The following is a 10000-nucleotide window of genomic DNA, read 5'->3' as shown; positions in this document are numbered from 1 at the left end:
CTCCTCCATTGTGTGGTGTAGCCTGACACGCACCTTGAATTTTAATTTTGTTTCACTCAAAACTATTTAATGGGTGTGGCTAGTGATTCAGGGGCTTGAGCCAGGCTACGGTGTGGTGATTGGCAGTTCCGCCTCTGCCTGCACCAAGGCCACAGCCAAAAACAATCCTTTCAATGTATAAATAGTTTCAATTAATTTAGTTTGTTCCCTTTTGGCACTTGTTTGACAGATATTATTATAATATACTACATTTCTCGTGTTTCTTTACTTTCTTTCCTTGTTTCTTTGTTGCATAGATAGGACTGTTTGTGAAAACCAGTCACAAGTCACTTCAGCAATGTATGTTCATAAAGAATGAGGCAGGCATTGCTGTTCATATGAATTCTCCCTCCCTCCTATAGGTATTTCACATACACACATACACATACACACACTGAACATGAATGGAGAGAGGCCACCTGGGAAACCCCTAACTACCAGTACTCCTCCTCCCCTAGCTGGGCTCAAGTCTGACCACTTATACAGGTACTGTAAGTGGTTAGCTGGGTGAAGCTAAAAACTGTATTTCCCCTGCATGATCAAGTAGGTCTAATTGTCTCCACCAGGCTGAAGGCATGGGTTCATTGGGGAGAGTATGTTTTGCACCACATGGTGGCGCTATAACTGGCCTATTCATGTTTTTACCTATAACTGCACCAATCTGTGTAAAATATGTTGTATGCACATCTCCTAGTGGCCATGCAAAAAACCTTTGCCCTGTATTCTACACATATCTGCTCTTTATAACGCCACCAGGAGGCTGACTTATGTAAAACTCATTTTTCGATATTACTCCTTCAGATTTGATAAAAATGTCATGCTAATCTTGGCTAAGATTGGCTTCCAAAGTTTTGTACAAAATGCCATGAACACAGCGTCTGATTGCGGTGAAACTGTGCACGCATATTCCCACTAGGCTGAGAAGAAATGCCATTTGACAGTTTAAAAAAAACGCTCCTATGGTGGAGACTGGAGACCTGTGCCTCGAGGGGCACTTTTTCTAGTTATTAAATTCTTTATGCAGGATAGGACATCTGCTTTTAAAAGTATAAGTCCATCAATGACAATGGTGCATTACAAACATAGGTAAAAACATTGCATCATATACTCTTTTGAAATGAGTTTTCCAAACAATCCAAATCCACATTTTCAAAGGTGCAAGGTATCGTTATTGACATGAATTATTTTGAAAACGTAAATTGTAACACAGCCAAACTGAGCTACAGTATATGCCTTAAAGGCACATACTGTATTGGAATACAGTAGGCCTACTGTACCTGTGAGTCTGTATCCGTTTTGCCATGCAGGAGCATTCAATAACAATTACAGCATCTGTGTTGATCTACTGTGAACTGAGCACCTAAGGCTTACGTCTTATGGTGGTGTCCCACATAAAGAATAACCCATGTATAAGCTCACAACATGTCGCATCACAACTGTGCACTGGTGCGCAACAAAGTATAAATCAGGCTTTAAAATCCAATAGCATCAAAGGAGGCACAGGCATCAACCACAAATCCATACTGACCCCAGTCCCTCCCAAGCTCTCTTCATCTCGCTTCAACTCATGACCACTACCTCCTGCTGCCAAACAACTTGTAATGAATGAAAAAAGAAAGGATTTTTTACTGTGCATTTGAACACATTAATTAGCTGGAGAACCACATGGATTAGAAATGATTCATGCACCTGAAGATTTCTTCTTCGCAAACTGGCATGTGTACACAGTAACACCTGTGGCACAACACTAATTAATTCAGAGTGCACCAGCAAGAAGTCATTATTTTGCTTTGAGCATTTAACTTCAGAGACAGAAAATAAATATCATATTGGCTCTAATGTCTATAATGATAAAATGCTGTGTGCACTACTGTGGACCGATAGGGGGGTGGCAGAGTCTCACTAGCAACTACTCCTCACTGCCACAGTGCCACCCCTGTGCTTAAGGACTGCAATCAATGAACATTTCATCAAAGACCTGAATGAGTGGGATGACAGACCTAGGGCTGCAATGAGAGTCAAGTGCCACTACTGTGTTAAAATGTCCTTCTTGTCCGTTTTATTACTATGATACAGATCAAAACAGGGAAACGAAACGTTGTTGAACAGAAATCTGTTATATTAGAATATTAATATTAATATATTATTCTACTATATTATTAGAATAATTTCAATTCTAAAAGTGTGGGCCTCTCAATGATAATATTTGAAGTCACCCTTAAATGGATGAATGAATGTGTCACAAAAAAAATTATGTCACCCCTACAATTTTCTTCATGCTTTTGAGACAATTTTAAGCTAAGCGTTAAATTGTTAAAATTGAATTTCCCACGTTGTAAAAGAGATATGACAAAAGAACCATTGGGGTTTTCAAATTGGAGAGCAATCACCAAGTCCCTGCTTTAAGTTACTAAGCTGAGGATGTTTCTAGCTTTTTGTGCATTTTGTGTCTCAAATAGCCTGCTAATATTTCACAGTAATTTACTTGTGTATAAAGTAAGCATTGGGTTCATATCTTCTTCCGAAAATAACTTTCAAACTAGGAAGGGCATGGCCTGGTCAGCCTGCAATGACATGCATACGATCTGGTCATCCCAGCTTAGTAAGATGTTCAAAGTAAAAATATTTAGGATGACCGTTGAGCTGATTCTACTCTATGGCTCTGAGACACATATGTATATATATATCCATGCAATTACCCTGTGTATACCTGCACGGTTGCACCAGTCTTAATTAGTATGTTTGTGCACACAAGAGTGACAAGACATTTTGTATATCACTTAATCTGAAAAGTCTGAAACAAATAAATAAATACTGATTAAGATTTTTCCAAAGGAATTCCTCTGGGGAATGAAGCCAAACTGCCTGTCAACATAATTATGAACATTGCCTCTAAATGTAAAGTATTTTCTCAGTGTTGGATATGCTTAGAAAAGAGGTGGTATGTTTTGTAATAGACATCTTTTGAATGTCAGTGATGTTGTTGTATTTCTCTATTGTCCCTTACATACAATGCTGAATGGAACATGAAGTGATTATCAGTCATGGCCTGCATGCTATAAATCCCCACATGCCCCCACAGTCCATTGTGTTCACACATACATTGCACAAACCACTTCCTTCTGAAATTAATTAGCTCAGGTAAAAATAAAGCGATGTAATGCCAAGCACTAGCCCAAACACAATGCCACATGGTGGTGAAAGGTAAAATTAGTCATATGTCACGAGGATAGCTTTGCAATTTTGACTGTGAATAGACAGTGATGAAAGCACTTTGCACTTTGCATGCTGCCAACGTTCCATTCCCCTCATCTCTCCAGCTCCTCTCACTAACATCGCAAGTCCAAAGCCAACTGGAAATGTAACACTAAAACCTTTTCTTTTCAGCCATTGGCCAAAATACACCTTTATGTTGGCACAATTAATCATGCTGCTGTCAAAGGAACAAGGCTGTAATTTCCATGGTGACAGAATTACTCAACGAGGAAGGAAGGAAGAGGTAGGCAGAGAGAAAGAGGGTTAGAGCATAATGGAGAGAGAGACAGAGTGCGCGCATGTCTGTCAGTGGCGTGCACAGACATTTAGAGGGGCAGGTGTTCAAGTGAAAAAAGGGCACCTTGTGCAGCGCGTGGAACCAGCCGGTTGCCTTAATAGTGTGAGATTTATAGATTTCGGGGCCTAAATTAGAAGTTTATTATCAAGAATTGATCAATGTCACCACTCACCATGGTCCACATACTGTACAATTAATTTTTTCAAAAGGGCACATTGTCAAAAGGTGTCTATCGCGTTGCCCCCCTAGTGTCTATCTGTACACGCCACTGATGTCTGTGGTGTGTGTGTGTGTGTGTGTGTGTGTGTGTGTGTGTGTGTGTGTGTGTGTGTGTGTGTGTGTGTGTGTGTGTGTGTGTGTGTGTGTGTGTGTGTGTGTCAGACAGACAGACAGACAGACAGACAGACAGACAGACAGACAGACAGACAGACAGACAGACAGACAGACAGACAGACAGACAGACAGACAGACAGACAGACAGAAAGAATTTGGCATAATCTGGTTCTTATTATTAACTCTCATTATTATCTTATATTATCTTTCCTCTTTTCAATCAGTGCTTTTGTGCTCAAAGGGTGTTCTAATTAAACTATTATCGCTATGCCAAGGCAGTGGCTCGTTTCCATGACATCAGATGAGGGCAGATCTTGAAACACAATAGCAAGCTTTTCTTATAGACTTTTCATAGACACTGTCACTGCAGTCAATGCTATTTCTCAAAAATACCTGGACATGGCAAGAGAAGCGATGTGGTTGAAGAGCCTAGCTTTTGACAATTGATGAAATGTCTTCCTAGGACTTTAGCGGTGAAACTTCTGTTTATATTTCCATTGACTAGGCTTTAGCTGGTTAATACTTGTCTTCCTTCGAATCCTGGACTACAATTCCCACAATGCTTTGGTCCACTGCTCCTCCTTGTGGATAGGGGAGGGCTATCATGGACACTTTGAAATACTGAAATATCTAAAAACACATATTACCCACATAAAAACCCCCAGGAAAGTGTTTCTTGTCTCCCAAACATCATTAAAATAAGATCTGGTTGCAAAAGGGGTGAAGTGGCCCTTTAATACTGCAAGTTCAATAATCTAAGATGGGAAACAGTTACTGCACGTAAAATATATTTCCAAACTCATAAGAGGAAGATCGATAAACAACAGCAGACATTTCAGTATTCGACTATTACAAATGTATCTGATAGCTAAAATATGAATGGTTATGAATCCACTTTGCAACTTAAAGGAGCATTCAGTGATTTGGAAAATCCCCTGGACCGCCCTGGTATTAAGATGTGCACATGCACGCACTACAGTGGGGGGCCACAAGACAGGCAAACTGTACAGACACCAAGGCCCGCCCCCACTCAACCCCCAGGGGTTAACTGGGGACAGGGAGGAACTCCTTATATGGTCAGCACACTCAAATAAGTGATATTTGAATTAAGTGAAATAACTGAATATACCTTTAAAGCAACATTATTGCGTCAATGACGTCTTTTATGAGTGTGGGAGGGCGTTTCACATTTCAGATCAGCAGGTCCTGAAACCCTTTTACCAGGCACTTTTTTCAGGCAATTTTTCTCATTCCACCAGAAGAAGTGCTAGATAATTGGTAAAGTAAACGTGGATGTAGTCAGAGGTCACAAGGATGATTTGATTTCAATGAAGTGAACCCACCACCTAATACCACCAAAAGTGGTGGTATTAGCGCTTGTTTGTGCGTGCCTCGAAGGAGCGGGCGGTATAGTTTCTTCTATCTGCTCGCTGGTTGTGGTGGGCTGGTCTGGGCCAAATTCGTCTGGTCTGGGTGAAAATGACCGGGCCGAATTTTTTTCCCAGTCCAGCCCTGGCGGCAGATAATTTAATACTAATAATAATCTATACAACGCGAGCTCCAGGCATAAAAATTACATCAGGTTAAAAAATGCACTACCCCTTATACAGTATATCTAAAATATAGGGCCCTCTGAGTTTTAACCAGCTGTCAGGGCTGTCAGACATGAATCCATGGGGAAATGACAATGTTTTGACAAGTTCATTGTTTCAGAATTGTAGTCTCTTTTCCTCACTCATTCCATTCTCCTTCTCTATCGCTCTATTTTAGAGCGATAGAGAAGATAATATTTTTTCACCCCCCTATCTGTGTGTCAGTGTGCCCATCTGTCCGTCCGTCTGTGAGCAGCTAATCTCCGGCACTGTTTGACCTATCGGCATGAAACTATGAATACTGTGAATACTCTCAATATTAATCAATCTGTAAAAACATGCTGCATAGGGAATAATAATATGAAATATGCGACTTTATTCGCTTCCATTCATCAAAACAGAGATAACTGAGTGACTAAAATACAAAGAAACAACAATGGTTTTAAATGCTTGCTTTCTTCATTGTGAGACACTGTTCAGAATGATGATGTTGAAAATCCAGCTGACAACAGCTCATTTTGCAATAAGCTTCCAGGCAGTGACACCAATGAAGACAATGTGTTTCATTAGAAAAAGAAAGAAAGAGGGCGTTTGAAGTTCCGATCATAAAAATCTGTGCCAAAGCTGCTACATCCAAGCAAATACTTACAAAGCTAATAATGAGGTTCTGTTACAACATAGTATGACTGTGGATGGCAGCATAAATTGAACAAATGTTCAGTTTAAATGTAATATTTGTTGCCATTGTTCAAATTGAAGAGACCAAGTAGTAAAATGTAATGCTACAGTATATGTCGAGTCTATATTGTTGAAATCTATAGCGCTACAGTACTTTGGTGTCTCACAGTTGGAATTGTATACACTCTTAACACTGTAGAAGTGTAGATAATAACCATACTATACTACAGTATGTGGCGCACTCTGTCTGTCTGTCTGTCTGTACGTGTGTATGGATTTAATGCACGTGACTTGAGAACCGTTCACCCCACGACTTCAAATTCGACACACACGTTCCTCACCCCAACTTCCATTGTTACCGACTCTGTGCTCTACAGCCGGACACCGGTCTAGTAGTGACTCTGTGCTCTACAGCCGGACACCGGTCTAGTAGTGACTCTGTGCTCTACAGCCGGACACCGGTCTAGTAGTGACTCGGTGCTCTACAGCCGGACACCGGTCTAGTAGTGACTCGGTGCTCTACAGCCGGACACCGGTCTAGTAGTGACTCGGTGCTCTACAGCCGGACACCGGTCTAGTAGTGACTCGGTGCTCTACAGCCGGACACCGGTCTAGTAGTGACTTGGTGCTCTACAGCCGGACACCGGTCTAGTAGTGACTCGGTGCTCTACAGCCGGACACCGGTCTAGTAGTGACTCGGTGCTCTACAGCCGGACACCGGTCTAGTAGTGACTCTGTGCTCTACAGCCGGACACCGGTCTAGTAGTGACTCTGTGCTCTACAGCCGGACACCGGTCTAGTAGTGACTCTGTGCTCTACAGCCGGACACCGGTCTAGTAGTGACTCTGTGCTCTACAGCCGGACACCGGTCTAGTAGTGACTCGGTGCTCTACAGCCGGACACCGGTCTAGTAGTGACTCGGTGCTCTACAGCCGGACACCGGTCTAGTAGTGACTCGGTGCTCTACAGCCGGACACCGGTCTAGTAGTGACTCGGTGCTCTACAGCCGGACACCGGTCTAGTAGTGACTCGGTGCTCTACAGCCGGACACCGGTCTAGTAGTGACTCGGTGCTCTACAGCCGGACACCGGTCTAGTAGTGACTCGGTGCTCTACAGCCGGACACCGGTCTAGTAGTGACTCGGTGCTCTACAGCCGGACACCGGTCTAGTAGTGACTCGGTGCTCTACAGCCGGACACCGGTCTAGTAGTGACTCGGTGCTCTACAGCCGGACACCGGTCTAGTAGTGACTCGGTGCTCTACAGCCGGACACCGGTCTAGTAGTGTGACTCGGTGCTCTACAGCCGGACACCGGTCTAGTAGTGTGAAATTGCATTATAGCAACAACACTATTCTTGAATTTAAGCCTTTCTGTGTTTGACAATGATTTACATTTGAGTTAAAAGCAATCTACTACAGCTCTCTAAATACATTTCTCAATTTTTTTTTACATAGCAGGAAAATGAATTGCTGTACAACTTGGTAGAAATAAACATGAAAGTAAATATCTCTTAGTGGAGTTAAAGCTTCCATTTCAAGGCATTCTTTATTATGGACCACAGCACAAGATCTCAAAGGAGATTAAACAAACATTTACAGGACGGGATAAGGCACCAGTAATGAAATGCATCAATGAACCCAGTTCAAAGATTCAAGATTATTATGTTAGAGGTTAGATCTCATATTTGGTTTTCGTTCCTCCACATTCTAGCAGCATTAACACTAACAAAATATATCATTTATAGAATGATGAGTACGGTAAGACAGAGCTGAGCATAATACACATACAGTAGCACATATAAGTTGCTAGAACATACCGTGTGCATACAGTATAGGTTCAGTTTTAATTTAATCCTGCGGTACACGGCCACTTTGGCAGGATGTGCTCAACTCTCCACAGAAGTAATTTAAGTGTTTTCTTTAACACTTGGGCTGTGTAGACTACAGCATGGTAGATGCCCCGCCTGGCATCATTCCATACTGTGCAACCGGGCCTGAGATATAAATTGAGGAAGTAAATGGCCCATTGTAAGTTCTTGGCTCATTCAATAGTGTTCCATGAAATAGTTGTGCCAAAAATACACAAATAGATGTATAAAAATCCTTCTATAAATGCACACAATCTCTGTGTGTGAGTGAGCGAGTATCCCCCATGTATACTCAGAGATACAGAGAACACATATACAGACTACAGAGATTTACGGTAAAAGGGACACAGTTAGACGGGTACATCCTCTCCTAAACGGGTATAAACGGACGGACGGACGGACGGACAGACGGGTACAACAGGTACTCTGACGAAGGTCACAATGGGTACAACGGGTATTGCATGAATGGAGACACATTGAAAGGTACAACAGGCAGCGACTGTGCAGCCAGGCACTCTGATTGATGTGTGATTCATTTGTGGCAGAAATCCCACAAATGTTCAGTTTGGAGAGACCACACCCTAATGAGTACTTTTACTTTTGTTATATTTTGGTGCTAATTCTTTTGTACTCTTACTCAAGTACAATTTTAACACCAGACCTTTACTTACTAGGATTTCTACATTTGTGGTATTGATACATTCTTCCACGACTATCTATGGAATTTATGGAAGTGAGGCATTTTCACCCATTTGTGTTCACTATACAGCTACATCATTGGTAGATCATTTATTTATTTTGTATCACAGATCAGAATGAGAATGAGACTTATTTGTATTGCCTAGTACTGTTTGCTTGCACGTATGCAAATACAGCAGTCACTGTGAGGTTGGTGCGGTAAAATGAAAGCAAGAGTATAGAGCAGAAACAGTTTCAATAATTTATAACTGTTTACTCAAATAAAGTAATGGGTTTACGCAACAGCGCAATGTCTGTGGGGAAAATAGCATTGTGCCCAGATCACACACGCTAAATCCCTTTTGGTATAGCACTTGCGGAAGATAGGGCCCTGAATCTTTGCTGTTACATTCACTAATAATTTAGATGCCACAACAAAATACACCAAAACCAAAACAACATAATGCACAGTACATAATGTACTCTATATAACCACTCGCTTTGTGCTTCCTCTTGCTAAAATGATTTCCCTGGCTCTTTTTGGAATGGCACAGTACCATAACTCATTCTGTGAGAGGATGGAATTACCGTATAATAGTCAGTAGATGAAATCCACTCCTCTCTCTCCATTGCCATTAGAAGCAGTAAGTGTTCAATGTGAGAAGTATACCAACGGATGTTTTTCAAAGATAGTGTTCCTGGTCAAATTACACAAATTGGTTTTGCAGTAAAATGCTTCAATGGCCTCGCAAAGGTAATATCAGATAACCTTTCATGAATTATCCTTGAGCTATAAGCTATCATTGGTGCAAAAGCCTTTGATACATTATCAATTTATTCATGTCAAAATGCACGTACATGGACAATACAATATCAGTCCATCAGTTTCCAAATGTCCTTTGAAATGTTTGTTCTGTGTCTGTCAGTTAGTCCATCTTTCCAAACGTACTTTGAAATGTTTGTTCTGTTTCTGTCCGTATGCCCGTCTTTCGTACGTCATTTTCTCTCTTTCGTACGTCATTTTCTGTGAGTCATTTGAGTGAGAAAGGGCATTTTTTTTGCCAGTAATGGAGGGGGTGGGGTCCAGTCCAATCCAGATCAGATCTCATTTCCTCTGTAAGGGGTTGAAAAAAGAATCCAGCAGTGCTGAACTTTTAATGGCTTACGACATCCTGTGATACCTCAGCAGGGAGTACGGGACATATTGCAGATACCTCACAGCTTTCACATAATCAACCGAGAAGTATCTTGGTTGAGAC

The 10000-nt window shown here is 41.5% G+C and overlaps 1 protein-coding gene across 2 annotated transcripts in view; it reads right to left on the bottom strand.

Moving 5' to 3' along the window:
* igsf21a (immunoglobin superfamily, member 21a) overlaps positions 1–10000 on the bottom strand; it is a 241920-nt gene that overhangs the window by 27307 nt on the left and 204613 nt on the right. The window lies entirely within an intron of this gene.

Source organism: Protomyctophum bolini, assembly GCF_963924005.1.
Source record: "Protomyctophum bolini genome assembly, chromosome: 2".
NCBI classification, from domain to species: Eukaryota; Metazoa; Chordata; class Actinopteri; order Myctophiformes; family Myctophidae; genus Protomyctophum; species Protomyctophum bolini.
This window is presented reverse-complemented; position numbering and strand designations above follow the sequence as displayed.